This window comes from Cuculus canorus, chromosome 2 (genome assembly GCF_017976375.1).
Source record: "Cuculus canorus isolate bCucCan1 chromosome 2, bCucCan1.pri, whole genome shotgun sequence".
In the NCBI taxonomy this organism is placed as follows: Eukaryota; Metazoa; Chordata; class Aves; order Cuculiformes; family Cuculidae; genus Cuculus; species Cuculus canorus.
In genome coordinates, this window is record NC_071402.1 from 49,362,097 (window position 1) to 49,381,223 (window position 19,127).

The 19,127-nt window shown below is 41.1% G+C and overlaps 1 long non-coding RNA gene across 1 annotated transcript; it reads left to right on the forward strand.

Moving 5' to 3' along the window:
* The first annotated feature begins 237 nt into the window (after window positions 1–237).
* Window positions 238–16,888, forward strand: LOC128851330 (uncharacterized). Its single transcript, XR_008448675.1, has 3 exons — window positions 238–396; window positions 12,190–12,324; window positions 14,443–16,888. It is a non-coding gene; the product is annotated as an uncharacterized LOC128851330 (long non-coding RNA).
* The last annotated feature ends 2,239 nt before the right edge of the window (window positions 16,889–19,127 follow it).

Genomic DNA, 19,127 nt, shown 5'->3' on the forward strand with positions numbered 1-19,127 from the left:
CTGCCCCACATCCCAGCACACAATTCTGAACGTGCACAGTCATCGTGCATTTGTGTAAAAGTGAATGAGGCACTGGATAAGCACTGCAAGGGATAGCAGTGAGGCAATTTGCACAAAGATCAAATTAATAGGGGGCCAGCACAGCCTCAGTCACATGAGATCACGAGAGATGTGCCTGTAGGTGTCTCACAGCACTGCTCTAGCAGATAAAAGCTATTGCTGTGCGGACAGCAGCTCCCATTTTATGCCTCTAGCTGCAACTGAGCCCCTCCGTGTCTCACTTGCTCCAAAACCCAGGTAAGGTACCGACCACGTACAGGATGCCCAGCTGCATTCAGCACAGAAGAAGAGGTTAGAAGGGGACACAGACACAGCCCTACAAAAACCAAGCCCCAGGTGGGTAAGGAGCTGGCCAGACAAACATATATAAGGTAGTATGCATGAGAATGTTTAGATGGGCGTAACTCATGCTTCTGGGGGTTTGGTGTTCTTTGGTTGTTTGTCTCTTTTTTTTTCATTTAGGTGCATTATTGGTATTTGTGCTTTGCACATACCATGAGAAACTTTGAAGAATTCACTGTATTTGTATAATGTACTGCTGTTTTATCTTCGGCTGTGTCATCACTAGTAATCGAAACTTGCATAGAACTGCTCTGTGGCACAGAGGCACATCAGCACAAGCCAGCCTTCATCTATTCTCACCCTCCATAGCAACACAGCCTTCTGCAAGTTGACTCTGAGGAGCTGCCTGTACACTGTGCCAACTCCTAAATTGTGCCCTGTTACTGTTCAGGAACATGAAAAAGGCCAAAACAGTGGCAGACCTTCCTATCTCAGCAGGATGGACAATAAGAGACCTGGGAAGACCCTGTGGTGTGCGGATCTCCCCTTAGTACTTGCATTTCCTGAAATTTCTTCCTCAATAATAGTACCTTTAACACTGCTTCTTTTGTTTTGGTAGATTACAAACAACCATGAGTTTGTTAAATGATAATACTCGATTAAAAAGAAATAATTAGAAGAATCACCATCATAAGCAAACTGTCTTCACCAAACCAACAGTCAATTCTGCCTCTCAACCCGCTGCTGTGTGCCCTGTAAGTTTTGTTGGATACCATTAACAAGTCTTTGGATTTGGAAGAGAGGCTAACAGGAGAAAGCAGTTTAGTTTCAGATACCTGTTCCAGATTGTATCCATTAAGACCATAAGACAGGAGAGAAAAGAGGCTGTTGCTCATGAACACATTCTAAACACTTTTTGTTTTTGAAACAACTTGCTTTGTAATCATGATCTTGGCTCTGGTCCTCTCATTTAACCTCATCTGCCTGACTTGAAATTCATGGAACAGATTCGTACTGCCTTGGACTCTGTGCAACTGGCTGCTGTAATATCCTTGGACTTTTTTTTTATAAAAACATTTGATACCATTAATCATATTGCCATATGTAATAAATTGGCTGCCTGTGGTACATTGCCTCAAACTGTCACATGGTTCCAATCACAATTCTGCCAACTGAAAGTGGTTGCTGGAAACTCTGACTCTTCCTCTCCAGCGCACCAATTGCAAGGTCCACAGGGTTCTATCCTGTTTGTACTGTACGTTAATGACCTGCTGGCTGCCTCACGGCACAAAGGCCAGAAGTTACAAGTATGCACATGTTTGTAAGTGCCGCTATACATAAGCAATAATCTGTTTGATATCAAAGTCACATCATTACAGAGTCAGCTTTTTGACAGCATTTGCAAGGTTTGAAGGCTAATTCAGTACATCTCTAATTTGCAGCTTAAATATCTGCCAGAGTGAAAGGTGGGGAGGTGGGGGAAAGTATTAAATTTAGCTGTGTAAAATAATTCAGGGAACAAGAACGCTGCTCATGCAGTTGGCTTTTGTGACTGTCAGGGCTCTTGTCAAGTCACAGCTGGAATGCTGCGGATTTATAAGAACAATAGAATTATTTGGGGGAGGAGGTGGGGAGAAAGGAATAAAATGCTATTTGTAGCATTTCAGCTAACACTTTGACACAGGTTCTTTGGATCTTTCTAAGTAGGCACAGACAGACTGGTCTAAATAAAAAAAAAAAAAAAACAAACAACCCACAACTGTTGATCCTTTACCAAAGTTTGCCTTGAATCTTTTTTCAAAGCAACGAAAATAGTCTACTGACTTTAGAGCTGGACCCAGAAAAGCAGCACTAGTTTTGAACATTGTGAAGTGTGTTTCTACATAGCAGCTGAATGTGAGGAAAGGAAAAAGAGGCTACAGCGATGAAATAATTGATGACCATGTATATTGGAGCCTTAGTCATGGATCAGGGCTGCAATGCATTAATTATGGTGGAAAGGCAGAACAAAGACAGCTCCCATACTCAGGAGATCTTAGTCTGGTCTCTAAGCTCACCGACTTCCCTCTCCTCTCTCAAGCTGCCTTATTCATGCTGGCTCTTACTTGAAGAAAATAACGCAAATACTTCTACAGATGTAGGCAAGGAGTAAAAGAGCACCATGGGGACACCTGCTTTCACAAACTCTCAGTCAGACCACGAGGAAACCCTGTAAACCTACTTAGAGAAAAGAAATAACACATGCAGAGTCAACAGCCCTCTTCGGTATCCAGACTCTTAAAATCTCTTTGCTGGACTAATGAAGGGTGCCAGCAGCAAAGATGCACTGATGTAAAAGATAACACATACCAGTAGCCAGAGCATATATAGGACCCTAATGCATTCATATACCAAGGGCTAACCTGCTTTGTACGACTGACTTTTCTCATTATTCATCCTAGCTAGCTTAATAGATACAACAATCTTAGCATTTCATTGCTGCACACTTGTAATGAGTTCAGAAGACATCATAACACCTGCACTGGAAGAAACTGGTGGTTTAAACCTAAGCAACATGACAAATCCTAGGCTCATGGGAGCTGCTATTCCAGCACTGGATTTTGGCCCTGGAATTCTGGACTTCACTCATGTATACTGACAGGTACATACCTGCAAGTCAAATTGGAAGGATCACAGGAATTCAAATTCTCAGAGGGAAAAAATAAAATAAAATACATATCTCCACTGATCCCCCTTTTTTTTGATAGGTAGCTAATTTTTTCCCCCAAATTGTTCCTCAGCTTTGCTTGATCTATTTTTCTCTGAAGATATTTCAAGTTGATGCCTCGCAGGCTTTTCTTTCCTAGGAAGTTACTCTGAGAGGATTTTTGCCTCAGAGGTCTTGATCTTTCAGACCTCTATACCTATGTTTAACTCAACACGTGATAAAAGTCCCAGTTGTAGGATCATTTGTGAAAAAGAGACAAGCATGCACAAAATGCTTACAGGATCTCAGATTCAGACGGAAAAATTGTGGAGTTGTCAAATTGAAAACGCACAATACCAAATCACGCTGTCAAAAAGCTGACACCTCTACAAAGCTTGGTATCTTATTACATACCAGTCACATTTCTGTGAGTTTTTGTTTTATTAAAAAAAAAAATGTTTCATGAGCCTTACTCTAAAAATAAAAGCTCTTGGAAGACTACATGAATTGCCAGGCTGACTTCCATGAACACATCGTTTTCTGATATGTATATAAGTCAAGGGCATAATTTTAGAAGTATCTGTAGATGCCTTAGTGTTCTACCTGTAACACTCAGGTGATTGTGTTAATTCTTCATCATACCCTGTAGTACATTCACAGAGCAAGCTTGTCAGATTGAGATTTGCATGCTTGCAATACTGTTTATACATAGCACAGACCAAATGAAGCCAGTACTTACTTCAGCTGAGAAGCTTCCATTTTTTGGTCTAGACTCAAAGGCCCAGAGAAATTTAAGTGCAGAAGCTCCAAGCGTTGCTGGAAATCCTTAATTACTAAACACACATACACGTCAGGAAGGAGTGAGCAACTACTGCTACACCAAGTTGTCCCAAGTTTTCCCCTCCGCCCAAGTGCCTTTTAACCACTTCACCAGTCAGTGCCAAATATTTGCCAAATGCCTTACTAACAGGTGAATGTATGGTTTACTTAAAGAAAAAAATAAATTACACCACACACAGAAAAAGCCCATACTACTTAACATTTTATGTTACGCTCTAGAAATTTAAGCAGCTATCACTCAAAGAAGTGAGACTTAATTCAGGACTCAGGAAAGAAAAAGCAGTTCACATTCACCATTCCCATTAACAAATACATGGAATTCAAGTTCACTTTTGAGTATTTTGACAGATCGGGGCATGGCATTACAAAACAAAACCAAGAAAAAGTCACCCTTAATTTGCAGATTCTGCAAGACCCGACTAAAGCAGCAGCCCATTCCTAAACTGTAGTTCTACTATTACTGTAAGCTATATTTCTGAAGTCTACCCCTTCACTAGATAAAGGAAAAATTTCTAAGCTGAAATTTCTCTGTTGTTTTCTAAGCTAAATAATCCAGATCATGGTTTTCAGTAATGCACTAAGTCACAAGAAGAACAGAAAAATTCTATAAGGTCCTCAGAACAAAAATCTATTTATTTATTTAATTTTAATTCATATGACAATTTAACCACAGCTAGAGGATGTGAGTATCTTTTTTCTTTTTTTTTTTAAGCAGGATGTACTTTAGCTGTATGACGTTATTGCACATAGCTCTTTATATATAAATAATCAAATATATGCAGTAGAGTAGAATTTCTAGATGCAGATCAAGAGAAAGAAACACCACAGAAAAAATACTAAACCCTCTAGGCCTCTATAGAGTAAATTAAAGCACTTAGTGAAAGGAAATACTGGTATATACGAGGGCTTTGAATTTCAAATATTCTTCAAGAAGTTATTAAAAAGAGACTCTACTGCTGAGAAAGAGACAAAATACAACCATATCTGTTGGTATATCCCTTACAATTGCAAAAGAAATAGTCATTACATTAGCTTAGACTCAAAGTCATATTTCCATTTTTAATGCCTTATGATTATTACAGTTTTTTAAACTCCCGAAGAAGACAGCAACTCATACGAAGGAGCTATTTGCATTCCCTTTTTGTCTTTCTAACTGCTTGTCAGTCTAAGAGTAATATACTGGGCTTTACCCTGCATGAACCTTTGTGGGTTTGCTGCAGGCTTCAGACTGTATTGCTATGAACTCCGCAGTTCAAGAACGGCATATGCTTCACCAATAGATTTGGATCCCAAATTCCAAACAGACGTGCTGAAGCTCAGAGTCGTTTAAAGTAGTTGTCCACTTGCTGGTCAAAACTCTGAGCAGAATATTTCTTTCGTGTATTTAGAGGAGCCAATGAATACTCCTCTGCAAAACTCCTGGAAGCATCATCACTTGAAACATCCGCCTGGGAGTGGCTTCCAATGCTACCATTATTGCCTTCATCCATTGAGAATAATTCCCCTTTTATCAGGGCGGTCAAGCTGTCTTCGTCGCCTAGGAGATGGTGTTGTAACAGATGTCTCCTAGGAAGATGACCTGCTGCTGAACAAGCCAGCCCAGTACAGTCTCTCACCCAGCAGCGAGCAGGTTCTTGCTGCGCCCAATAGCTGGCAGACCTAGCCAGCATTCCCATAATCTTTCCATCCTCTGTTGGTGCACGAATCCTAGCAAGCCCCAAAGAGCCTTCACTATCACAGTGCACACTGGTAGATGGGGCACGACTCCTAAATCTGTAGACTGCAAAAGGAAACAACAAAAACAGACCAAGCAGAACAAACAAATTAAAGATCCAAAGCCAATAAAATGTCAGTGTTTGACTGCCTTCTACAACACCTAATCGCTGCACACTTTATAGGGATCACATACTATTCTCCCTCCAACATCCCACCACAAGTCTTTGAGGAAGTAAATTGATTATCACATGACTAACGTCATCTGTCCAACATCAGATAGCCAAATCTTTAAGAAACTATTACCTTGCACTCCATTTTGGTGGCCTCTATTGAGGTGAAAACAAGCCTTCCCATCTTTCTAGAAAGGGCAGAGAAATCTCATGCTTTGGAAAGCCAGACCTGGGACCAAATCCAGGGACCTTGGCTATAACACTCTTAGTATTTCAGCATTCACCTGACTCCACCCAAACTAGTGCAACAGTCCAGCAATCCACCTAGCTTGCTAATTTTAAGTAGGTCTGAAAACAGAAGACTAGAACCATAAAAAAAAGCCACCACCTTGGAGGAAGGTAAAACCTAACTAGAAATGCTTCTTGAGCCTAAATACTCAGTACTTTGTTTTGCCTTTCGTTCAAGAGCTCAAGTCATTTGATTTATCCCTCACTTTCTTCACCTCCCTCCGCTTCTCCCACTGTACCTCCCCTCCCCAATGTAACAGTTCTTGGTTTCTATTTCTTTGTGGTCTTTCTCTCTTCTCAGAAATACTCCCTTTCCTTAGTTCTGACTTTGAACTACTCGCAGAAAATCTTTATGTATCCTTTATCAAATGCCCAGCTGTGCCTTTTGAAAGTTGGTTGTGTTCCATAATGAAGGCTGCACCAGGGCTATGGGAGCTCCTACCACCCTGGACAGCAAGCACTGGATGTGCTGGAGTACTCCACGAGTTGGCCGGGATGATTACCTCCTTGTGAGAGGAATACCATGCTCATAAAACACCTCTGCACTTTGGGAGGAGACTTTCTACACATGTAAACTGGCTGTAGGCACTGGAATTTAGCTGTCTATGAGCTATAACAGAAGCATTTTGCAGCATATTTGCCTTGCAGTTCTGCTCCTCAGGACAAGAAACACCAGATCAGTGGGAAACTACAGTGCTGCTGCTTCTGTAACTCCAAGTCATTCTGGAGAGGTACAAACCCAAGACATCCCACATGTCATTTGTTCTTGGTGAGCTGTAGCACCGATTTGCACAGTGGGAGGATAACATTCCTGAGGTTGGGAAGTAACTCCACTCAAAGCGTGGAGAACCAGCTTTAACTCCAAGCATGGATGTTAATCTTGACTGAAGTTTCAAAGCAAGACATATTTCACAGAAAAGAAGGAATTCTAGAACAAGTGCTCTAAAAGCTTGGTTTTGTTTACTTCGTAAGTAGGAGGCTCCAGGCCTTGGGGAAGAAGAGTCAAAGCAAACAACACAAGAACACAAGAAAAAGGTCAAAAAATGGCAGCTCTGAAAATAAAGTAACAGGACAGCCACCGGGGTGTCACCTGGAGCTCTTTTATCTTTAAACCCTTATTTCAAGGGAGCTGCATATGTAAACACGGACAAGACACAAAAGGGAATTCAGTTCCAATTGAATTCAGAATTCAACTGCAACTGAAATCAAGTTAAATTCACCCTCCTCCTAACCTAACATACTACCCCTTTGTGATGATTGTTGCTGATCACCTTGCAAGGGCCTAGCTTGGTCTCTTCCTTGGGAGTCCGAGGTTGTATGTTTACACCTTCTTCTCCGTGATCTAGTAAACCGTTGTGTAGAGTGCTGCTGGTTTTGGCCACCTACTGCAACATCCTCTTCCTCAGGTGAACGGAAGGCTCTTGGATTGTTCTGATGAGCCATTTTATTAGGGTCCACCTAAAGCTAATAGTAAAGGTTAATGAACAGGGGACCAGTCAGAAAGCTACGGATCTTACAGGACAATAGATTCTAAGAGCTAGAAAAGTTATATTTAACTCATACATCACAGAACAAAAGGGAAGCCATAGTGCTAAGTCAGCACTAACAGTCCTTCCCAGGTATGGTAAGAGCCTACCTTTTACTTTATACCCACCTTGTTGACAGAGCTTCTTTTCCTTATTCCTACTAGGAACACCACTAATGTTGGGTAGCAGAGGGGACTGGGAATGAAGAAGTAAATAAACCACTGGAGGAGGAGCTAACACAGCATCTTCTCATTTATAATCAGCAAAGCCTTTGCAGGCCTAATGAAATGAGGAGAGAGCTCACAGAAGCTGTGCATGATGTTTGGGTCTTAAAGGAGCACAGCACAGCACAGCACAGCACAGTACAGTTTCTTTGGCCTTCAAAGAGGCAAAGAAGAAAGGAGGGTAAATTTCTCCCTTGGCTGAGATATGCTCAACACAGGGACAAGAGAAGAACAACATAAATACTTTTTACTTCTTTGTGTATTTTATTATATTGTTTTCTAAGATTTTCTTTCAGTCTTATTCTGTGCAAGTGTCTGCTGCTCTAAGTGGAGTATGCACTTTTTCCTCTCTTCCTAATAGCCCTATTTCCCAGATCTTGTGAAAATACCATCTTCCTTCTGGACTGTCTGACCCTTGTTCAGCCCCTCTTAGGTCGAACTAGCTCATAGCTTTTCACTAGCTTAAGTGTTTCTTAAGCTTTTTGTAGCACTTTGTGAACTCCACTGGGATCCTTTCACTCTTTGAGGACTACAACACATAACCAAGAAACCCCTCAGTCATACAGTGAAGAGGAGGTGTGTTATTTTTTGCACTGCCTTCCATGTCCTGGGTGCTGCGTAAAGACAAAAAGACAGCTCTGAAAGAAGGGACTAAATCAAAGAAAGGCTTGTCTGATTGTTTTAAACAAATCTCCCACTGTTTGAAACAGCAAAATTGCTAATGTCTGTGAACGGCAGCCTGTCTGCCCACAAACCCACAGGCTAAGGGGATAGTCCAAAGTGTTTGCATGTGGGTACACTTTCTAAAGTACTGAAAGCTTGATGAACTTCTTGCAGACATGGGCTGGTTTGATATTTATGATTGTAATCATCACCTTAAAACAAAATAATGCTAAACTCTGGGTTAGAAAAGCAACTGCACTTGTAAATCTTGTGTTTTCTCCCTGTCATATTTCAGAAGGAGCTAATTAAATGCAGACTTACTAAATGACTAGCACCAGACCTCAGTAAGCTTGCTTAGTTTCTGGGCTCTGCTATGTACGTGTTCAGCAATAAAATGCTCCTTTCCCTCCCGATCTGTCAAAGGCAAGGTATCATGAGTTACCACTGGGAGAGGCAGGGGTGGGCGAGGATAGATGGCCCAGAAGCTGAGGTGGGCAAAGGCTTGATGATCCAGCTCATATGACCTAATAGACTGTGTCACTGCCTTTGGGAAATACAGGCCTCCTGACAGATGCCCTTGGCTGGAAGGTCAGAATAGAAAAGACCAAGCACAGAAAATGAAACCCTCCAGCTGAGAAAAATAATCCAACCCTGGAGTGGCAAAAACTTTATTTTTCCCTCCCAACTTTTTTTTTTTTTTTTTTATTCAGATCTTCAGACTTGATGTGTTGCTGTGGTGTACTTCACATCTGATTAAATTAGTCACAGTGCGTTATGTGATATCAAAGGTGATATGTTGCAATGAAATATGGACAGCGTATAAAGATGCACTCGCATCACAGGGCTGCTACCTGCTTCTGACTCGCTTTGGTGTGTTAGCAGCAGGTAAGGAAGGCATACAGGGTCCAAATCCTTCCTTGTTATATGTTTTTGCAGCTGGTTAGTAGTTTCTTGTATGGTTACATAACTTTCCATCAAATTAGTAATCAACTGCTCCAAGAAACTTGTATCTACCTCTCCTGCAAGCTGATCACACCTGCTTGTGATAATATAGAGAGTATCCGATGAGGATGCAGCCCACCCCTTACAAACATCTTAATAAAAATAAAGGAAGACCAGCAAGATGCAGAGCATATAGATAATTGCAACCTACAGAGAACAGGGTAGAGTCATCATGTTATTGTTTATGTACACACAGTGAGTATTAATCTCAGGACTAAAGGAATCACACCATCAGGAAACTCTAAATTGTAGCTCACTGACTAAGCACCTCCTGTCAATCTTTTATCAGTGCGGCTCTTGTAGGGCTCTGCAAGGAATTAAAGCTACTCCACACATGTAGAGCACAGAGAAAGCATTAATAAAATACTCCACCTTCCCTGGGGTAAATGCCCACACCCACACATGGAAATATAGATGGACAATCAGAGAAAATCCATGCTAATTTGATGTGGACTAGAGTGCTACAAATGCACAGCCCAATTTATACTTGCAGTGGACTCGATGTTTTATCTGGAATTTTTGTAGGATAGCTTGAAATAGACAAGAACAGTTCCAAGAAAAAGGTCTCTTGAACTATCTACTTGCCAGAGTCTCTAGCTCATCCCCACTCTTCTTCCATGTTCCCTGCCAGTATCCAACATACAGCAACTGATTGAGCCTTTCTATGAAAATACTACCCAAGCAGTTATTAAGACATATGGTTGAGTAATCCACACTGAAAGACCAAAAAAGGAAGTGCAGAGGCGGCAATGATATCAGTATGATTGTCTCCAGACATGACCTGGACTACAAATTCAGTCGCCCCTGGCTACACAGCTTATTCTGTGTAACATATTTTTCATATATATATATATATAATGAAATATATTTTATAAACTATGGAGAGCCTTCTTTGCATTAGTCATCTGAGAATGTAAATTCTTATATTAGGATTATAAATCACAATCTTTTTTTCTTTTAACCTGTACTGTGAGGTTTTTACAGCCCTGGAGATTCCTGACTTACGAGTTTTAGGAGCCATATCATAGCAGAAAGTTCTCCCTACTTGGACTAGGTTCCTGTGAAGAAAGGAGTTTAGATGTATGCAATGGGGGTTCCCGCAACCCAGGACCATGATGTACCACACGAAGCCGAAGTGCGCTGTCATAGCTGCAAGGCTGTGGTAACTCAGTCTTGGTGACTCTGATTGTAAAGCACATTCTCATTACCTTGTGTTCCCTGGGGAAGTCGTGTCCTTTTTGTGATTCTTTCACTGCATTCATCTTTCTTGTCCTGGGAAGAGAATAGATAGGTTTTGACAACTTTTGTGGTGCATCTCTTATGGTGGAAGTGCTATTGCCTAGGGTATCTGGGCACTATGTTGTCAACTAAGTACACAGCTACAATACGTAGAAGAACAGTATGCAGGTTATAGTAAGTTGTATTCTGTCTCTTAACCACAACTTATATTTTGTTGTCTGATTTTCAGACACTGTCATATCTGAAAGTGTTCAAACATGTGTCTAAATTCATGTTCTGAATTTCCCATTGACATCGCTCATGATTCTTTTCCTCCCAGTTTCCAGTGTTAACTGAGGCCTGGTATCCCAAATAAGGTCAGGGGGAGGTCATGGTACTTAATGAAAAATTTGTTGGACTAATTATAATTTGAGTCTGGCTCAAGAGCATGGATTTATAGTTGAGAAGAAGCTAATACACCAGAGTGCCTAAACCCACAGACCTTACTTGTGGAAAATATTCCAGCATAGGGGTTCTCTAAGGAGCTGAGCCCACTAAACAATTCTAGGACCTGTCTTTGAAAGCTTTCTGGAAAAAGCTGTAGCTGACATGGGATATGTTTCTCTTTACTTCTCCCATTCCCTCCATTTAGTTAGTTTTGAATCTTTTCCAGTGTGTGGTCCAGAAAGGAAGGACCATTCCCATTCATAGTTTGTCCTGGCTTCCCTTTTCTGTTTTGTCTTTCTGTGTTTCGCCTTTCTTCTCATTCAAATACATACATATTGAGGAGGTGAAATTAACAGCAAAAGACAAAAGGCAACAATTAATGCACATATGTGAAAACAGTGCCTGTATAGCTGACCTTTCTATTTGTCTAAATTTGGCAGGGTATAAAAGAAACTGCCAACAGGATTTTCCATCGGTAATGACATGTTTATGACTGTGCTGAACTGTAACACCTTCATTTTCTGATGGATGAATAGAGTAAGGAGGATGGTGATCACAAAAGCAGCTCTGGATCTGAGGTAGCCCAGCACCCTACATCTCCAGATGTTTGAACCAGGGCAACTGGCTTCAGCTGCTTGAGCAGTCCCTCTTCTGGGCTTTGGAAATTTGAAAGAAATGCAACAAATACTTGGTCATATACTTGCACCTGCAGCATGTCTGATGGGAGGGAGCAAAGGGCTGATATTCAAAGCAGGCCAATGAGGACATGTTTCCAGAAGAGGTTCTTTAGAGGGAAAAAGGGATGCCGCATAACAATTTTTGTGGTTTTAGAAAATACTGCTTTCAGCTCCTGTGAAGGGCAAGGCCCAGTTTAAGGCTGCTGAGAAGTGAGCAAACTGAAGCTGCAGAGCACTGCTTCTGTAACCTGCTCTCTAAGCTCAGACATGAGTTTCCCCCAAACCACACAGAACTTGCACTGAAGCTGTGCATGGTACAAAAGGCATGACGAGCTAGAGAGCATATATCAGGTCTGTCCTGAAACAGAAATACTATCGCTTTCCTCCTAGGCCATAGAAGAACTTACTTACCATATGGCATCTTCAAAAGAGAGCACCTCCCTACTTATCCACTTACTGGGTACATCCATGTACGAAATAAGTCCTCTGTAACAACCTAGGCAGACCTTTCCTGAAGCTTAAAAGGTAAGATCATATATGGATGGATGACCTAGACTTCGGCTGGTTGCAACTCCACAAGAACCTGGCATTTGAGCAGCTACAGTGTTGTTTGGAATTGCTATAATTTACATGAGATGATGCTGGCTCCAATACAGGACAGGATCTCTGAGGAGCACAACTGAGAGACAGTTTCTCTGATTCTCGTGGCTCATGAGATGCATACATACTTACTGGCCAGCCAGTAAATAAAGGGAAATTTGACACTGCACCATCAGTTAAGGCAGGATTTTAATTGCCATTCAACCATTTGATTTGTCTAAAGCTCTGGTATGCATATCTAAGCATAGGGGAAAACAGAGGAAATACAATTTAATACTGAAGTTGCTGAAGTGGAAATGCTGCAATGTTGCTTTCCCTCTTGGTTTATTCTGATAAGCAAGGAGCTTCCAGAGTGTTTCCAGAAATGTATATGGCATGCGATGTGACAATCACAGCATGGCCATTGCCACAACAGGAGCTATTTGAGTGTTTCCAGTCACCACAGAGCAGGAGCCTCTGCCTTTGTAGGAAGAGTGGGTGGTTTGAAAAAAAAATGATTATAAATTAGGACTAGTACTGCTGCTATAAAAAGGTAGGAAAACCAATATTTGGTTGTTTCTTAGCTGAGAAAGCGTGGCTGCAGCTGGGGGGCTGGGAAGGGGGAGGGATTGTAATTAAGCCTAGTTAATATGAGGCTACAAACTTAGAATTACAGGCAACTTGGTCTTCCTATAGGTAAGAAGTAAGAGAGAGAGTGGGTCCTTCCAAGCCCAGTGAGATATGAATGGCCATCCGTGACTCAGGAATCACAGCATGGCCTTTGGGCTCAAACATGCCAACAAATGCAGGACAAGAAGGGACTGTTAGGAAATAAACTCAGTGAATTTATTCTTCAGAAAGGCACCCAGACATCTCTTTGTGTACTGCTAGTTCTCGTCTCTCTTGGAGCTGCCTGCTGTCTGACAACCCCCTGGGAGTCCTCTTAAGGACAAGTAAGGGGTAGTACCTGCTGTTTAGGGGCATGAAAGCAGAGGTAAGGGGAGGTAAGGGCCTTAGGGTGAACCAGGGGCAGATTTAGGATTAAAGATTAGGTTTGACTGTTTGTTTATTCCTCTCCTTTAACTGGCAGAGGCTGTACTGAATCTGTCATTCAAAACGAAAGGGAAGCAGGCGGATGTTTTGTGAATGAGGGAAAGATGCCCAAGGGATTACCTTCAACTCCTTAGAGATGCCATTTGTGAAACAAGCATGGTTAAGAGGATGCTTTTCCTTGGTAGCTGCCTCATCTAATCTGAGGAGCACCCAGGAGTGCTCCTGAGCTCCTACAGTCAGATCTGGCTGAGCCCACAGGATCCCTCATGCTCCATCTGCCACAGAAAAGAAAACTGGGAGTGCATGAACTTAAGCCTAGAAAGGAGTCAGATTCTGGCACTAGACCTCAGCATCGTGACACAGTCTCTTCCCTGAGGAAGATGGGTCAAAGGAAACCAATTTCAGAAGAGATTCTCTCAGTGTTTATTGGTGCCTCCCCATGCTGCTGCTGAAGCCTGGCAGCCCCTCACCCGTTATTTTACACTTCATACCCATGAAGCATATAACAAGCGAGTAGATATTCAGCCAATGTATGGGGACATTTTTCAGTTATTCACAGCCAGGCATCAAGACAGAGTGCAAGCTAATCTGCTAGCTGCTAAATTTGCATATACACAGGCTTTAATACCAAGTGAGATGCACTTTGTGTGAACTCTGTAGCTCTTATACAACGTTTTCAATTAATATCTGTTCACTGGTTTTAATAAGTTTCTCCTATAATGTTTACAAGACTGTATGGACTCTTTCTTTTGACTAATTAACACATTGTTAAATTCCTTTGACTATAGCATTTCATTGTCTGGTGAATAATACTTTGATTTATCAGGCTTTAGATCTGACTATACCGAGAGAGGAGTCATCTGTTCATTAAAAAATAAACTTTAATATTCTGTCCTCTCATAGTAAGGCAATGTAACAAGTTTTTGACTATATTGTGTGTTTTTTTAAAAGTTGCCGTTTTAGCTGTGCTTTAATTTTAATGATGCTATTTCACTTTATGTGATGAAACAGGGATAACTAATTTTGTCATACAGTTAATGGTTCAGAGGACTACACCTTCATTCCAAGCCTGATTCTGCTTACAAGAAATACACAGAACCATGAAAATTGACATTGCCTTTGTCCCAGGAGAACAGGAACTGCTTTGTGATGAAAATGATCTTTGCCTGAGGCCTGCAGTAAAAAAAAACAGGATAAAATCCTGTACCTTCTACCTCAGTTTGTGTCATCAGAATTGCTGAAGAATTGGAGACCTAGTCTTCCATACTGGAAAAGCTGCTTACAGCCTTTACAAAAACAATGGATTAGAAGCTGATGCCGTCAAAACAGAGCTCCACACCACCATAGTTACAGAGTAAAATTATGCCTGGTTTTCCTCTCAAGCAGTCCTCGGTATTGACCACACCTTTGATTTTCTCAAAGTGCACTTTTTGTCCTTCTCAGAGTGTCTACTTCTGGACTTCAGCCATAACCGTCTGATTCTTTTTGATTCCTCCCTTCAGTACCTCCGCGCTATGATAAAAGGTTATCCAAAGAATAGTCAATCAGAGACTATCTAATGTAGATCTTTGTAAGAAGAGACCTTTGCTTTAAGGAGCAATAAAATGTCATTTAAAAAAACACACAACCAGCATCTGATTTAGCAGCCTTTGAACTCAGGAGCCTGAGTGTGGAGGTTCACAGTATCCAGCTATTTTTTCAGGTGTACACCACTGACACTTGGAGGTCATATTTTTCAAATTTTCTTAGCTATCATAACACTAAGAGATTACTTTTTAAAACAAGGAAAAATAAAGCTGACACTCCAGAGAAAGTGAAGAGGAAAATCTGTTTCTTCTGATCCTTCTGGGGCTTTTTAAATTCAAATCGTGCAGTTAGGGTGGACTCAGAATCTTCAAGAACAAATCTGAGTATCAATATTCACTAGAGACTCTATTGCTACTAGGTAAATTGAAATAGATTCTGAAAAAATCTATTTTACAATGCACTAAGTATTACTTACAATGCATTAAGTATGAGTGCTTACATATTAAGGTAAAAAGCAACAACACCACTACACACTAGCTAATATGTTTTCATTGTTTTATTTCTATAGTGAAATTTACCTCCCCACATGGAAAAATAAAGCAAATAGTAATATAAACCCTAAATATAGTTTCCATAATGACCTTATAATAAGCAGAGCTGGTGGCTCCATGTGTTATATAGTTCTACTAAAAAAAAATGCCTGCTTATTAACTTGCTATACGCAGCCATTTTTGCTGAAGTTCTCAACACCAAACATCTACCCAAGCAGACCGTTTTTAAAAATTTTCACCAAATGCTTTCATCTATTTTCTGAACTGTATTAGAAAACCAGTAAGGGTATTGTTCTCCCCAAATTTAAAATTCTGATAGTCTTTGAGACTTCCAGGGCCTTATACTTCAAAGCAGGAATGTGATATTTGGCAAGATCTGATCTTTTCAATGGGAGGTGATTTACCAGGCAAACCTTTCAAAACACGGTGAAGTGCCAGGCTACTGAAATGTCAGATTTTAGAGTTTCATGTCTCAAGATCTGGTCTCCAATAGGCATGGTCCAGCCAAAGATCAACATGGATCCTCTCAATATCTGAAAATTCCTGGCACAGATGGGTCAGTGCTGGGTGAAGATTTGATGCAAGCTCCTGAGACCTCTTTCCTCTGTGTTCATGGTGGACTTCCAATAAGGATCTGGCAGCCTGGCTCAGACATGGTTGTTCTCATGGGACCTTCATTTTCCCGTCCTGTTGGGAATATCAGAGCACTCAAAGCTGTTGAGGACCCTAAAAAATCAATCCTTTGAATCCATGCAGTGCTTTGTACAGTACGTGTGAACATGTTCACGTATGCACACACTGTATATAGAACAGGCATATGTATTCATATACACAAACCCACACTGATTGTTCAGAAAACTCTGATTCTTGATACTTCAAATTCGGGACCTGAAGTTATTGAATACATCAGATCTTTGTTTCTGTCTGCCTTTGTTCACCATTCATAAAACACAGACAATTGTTTTTCCTTATTTTATGTCAGTGTTGTGAAAATAAGTTCCTTACTGCATGAGCCATCCAGCGCTGCAGTGAGGAGTGCCATAAACATGTCCACAAGGAGAAAAGGAATTCTGTCTACTGACCAGGATTTGAATACTGTAAAGAACATAGAACATGTGGCCACACACCGTATAGCTAAAAGACAACACTGGACAGCTGTTTATTGTTTCAGGCTCTGAGTCTATCAAAGATCCCATGGAAGAAACTAAATTAGACCAGCTAATGAACAAACTTATTTAAACATGATATTGATTCAAGGACAGTCTGAATTCTGGATTTGAGAACTTACGGCTGCTTGCTTACACACCTTCTTTTGTATCTTGTATTTTATAACATTCTTTTAATTTTGTTGTGTCATGTGAGAACCTCATGAGGTTCGACAAGGCCAAGTGTAAGGTCCTACACCTGGATAGGGGCAATCCCCGTTTTCAGTACACGATGGGAGATGATGTGATTGAGTGCAGCCCTGCGGAGAAGGACTTGGTGGTGCTGATCAATGAGAAGCTCGACATGAGCCGGCAATGTGCACTCACAGCCCAGAAGGCAAACCATGTCCTGGGCTGCATCAAAAGAAGCATGGCCAGCAGGGCGAGGGAGGGGATTCTGCCCCTCTATTGCTTGTGAGATCTCACCTGGAATAGTGTGTCCAGCTCTGGAATCCTCAACTTAAGAAGGATATGGAGCTGTTGGAATGGGTCCAGAGAAGGGCTACAAAGATGATCGGAGGGATGGAGCACCTGCCCTACGACAATAGGCTGAGAGAGTTGAGCTTGTTCAGCCTGGAGAAGAGAAGGCTCAGAGGAGATCTTATAGTGACCTTCCAGTACCTGAAGGGGCTACAGGAAAGATGGAGAGGGGATGTTCACAACGGCTTGTGGTGGCCACTGGCACAGGTTGCCCGGGGAGGTTGTGGATGCCCCATCCCTGGAGGTGTTCAACATCAGGTTGGATGGGGCCTTGGGCAGCCTGATCTTGTGGGATGTCCCTGCCCGTGGCAGGGGGGTTGGAACTGGATGATCTTTAAGGTCCTTCCCAACCCTAACTATCCTATGATTCTATGATTCTATATAATCTAAAGCATGAAAGATCACTTTGGCGATCAAGCACTGCCATTCATCTGTACTGTAGAATTAATTTCATCTGTGTCTGCTGAAAACAAACCGCAATGAACATGCTTCTTTTAGAGCCTGCTAGTGTAAAATGACATTTAACATAGAAGATGTCTTCAATTTAAAAAAAAAAAAAAAAAAAAAGAATCAGGGAAGAAATTAACAAAAGAAACAGTATGCCCAAGGAAGTACTAATTTAGACTAGCAGAAGGCTGAGAAGAGCTATTGAACAATTTCATTATCACATTCTTTTCAAAGAAGGAAGAGTCCTGCTTTCCTATTTCATGATAATTGGATGAAGAAATGTGGGTGGGAGCAAAATTCATTGCAGAATTTGATGAATTATTTACTAATTAAGAAGAGAAACGGGATAGTATGAGCTATATTACTTTGATATGAATGTTCCTTTTATTATATTATTTATACACATGCAATTGTTGCTTTTATTAACTAAGAGGTTAATCACTTGAATGGGATGCTTTGCATTCTTTACAATTACATACACCAGCAAATTGGCTAATTTTATGTGAAAAAAAAATAACCTAGCAATTTTTCTACTACTTATCTGTATGGTGCAGTTTAATAACATTTTTGCACTGTGTAAAATGAATAAACCAGCTGGTCTCATGTTTTGGCAGCAACACTGCACTTTGCAACATGGCACATAGACTCAGGAGCCCTGGTTGGGGTTTAGGCACACTGCGGAGGTGATGACACACAACTCCCTTAGGGGTGGAAGATGAACCTGATGACATACTGTGTATCCAGACAGGCTGTTTACAGGGCGGGCTTAAGGATGACTTCAAAGGTGGCTGCCTCATTTTTTTCTGCGGCTGGGAGTGCCTCTTTTACTAGGGATATTGTTTCTGTATCAAACTGATGCCTGTCAGGACTGGATGAAATTAATACTACCCTGCTCTATGTATTAAACCCTGGTAGTGCAGTGGATGCAGAGAACCCTTCTTGTACTCCACCTGAGTTTTGGGGGCCAAAGGACTGATTCTTTCTGCTGCTGCTGCTGCTTTGGTGTCTCCACATGCATAGCACAGGTGCCATTAAATCAACAAGCCTCTCACCCCATACCATCAGACTGATGCTAAGCCCTTTGATGATAATTCTGCTTTGCCGCTGCTTCCTAAAAAGTATATACCGGATTTTGTAGAACTGGTGCTGTTCAAATAACATCAAAATAATGAAACAGGTACCTGAAGGAAAAGCATTTTTAATCTGAACATTTCATCATATCTATATCACCTCACCAGAAGTCCAGAGGAGCCCACAGTGTAGTAGATCATACCACATATATATATTTTTCTTTTTTTTAAAACATACATACAGATCGTTAAGAAATAACCCAACATATGGTTTCCAGACAGGAACACCTACTTCTATTTGAAATATATAGAAATATGAAAGAATCTCTGTTTAGATTCCTTATTCACATGTCCCACCCTTTCTTCCCTGATGCATATAAAGATACTGATATGTAAACTTCATTTGCTAGTCATTA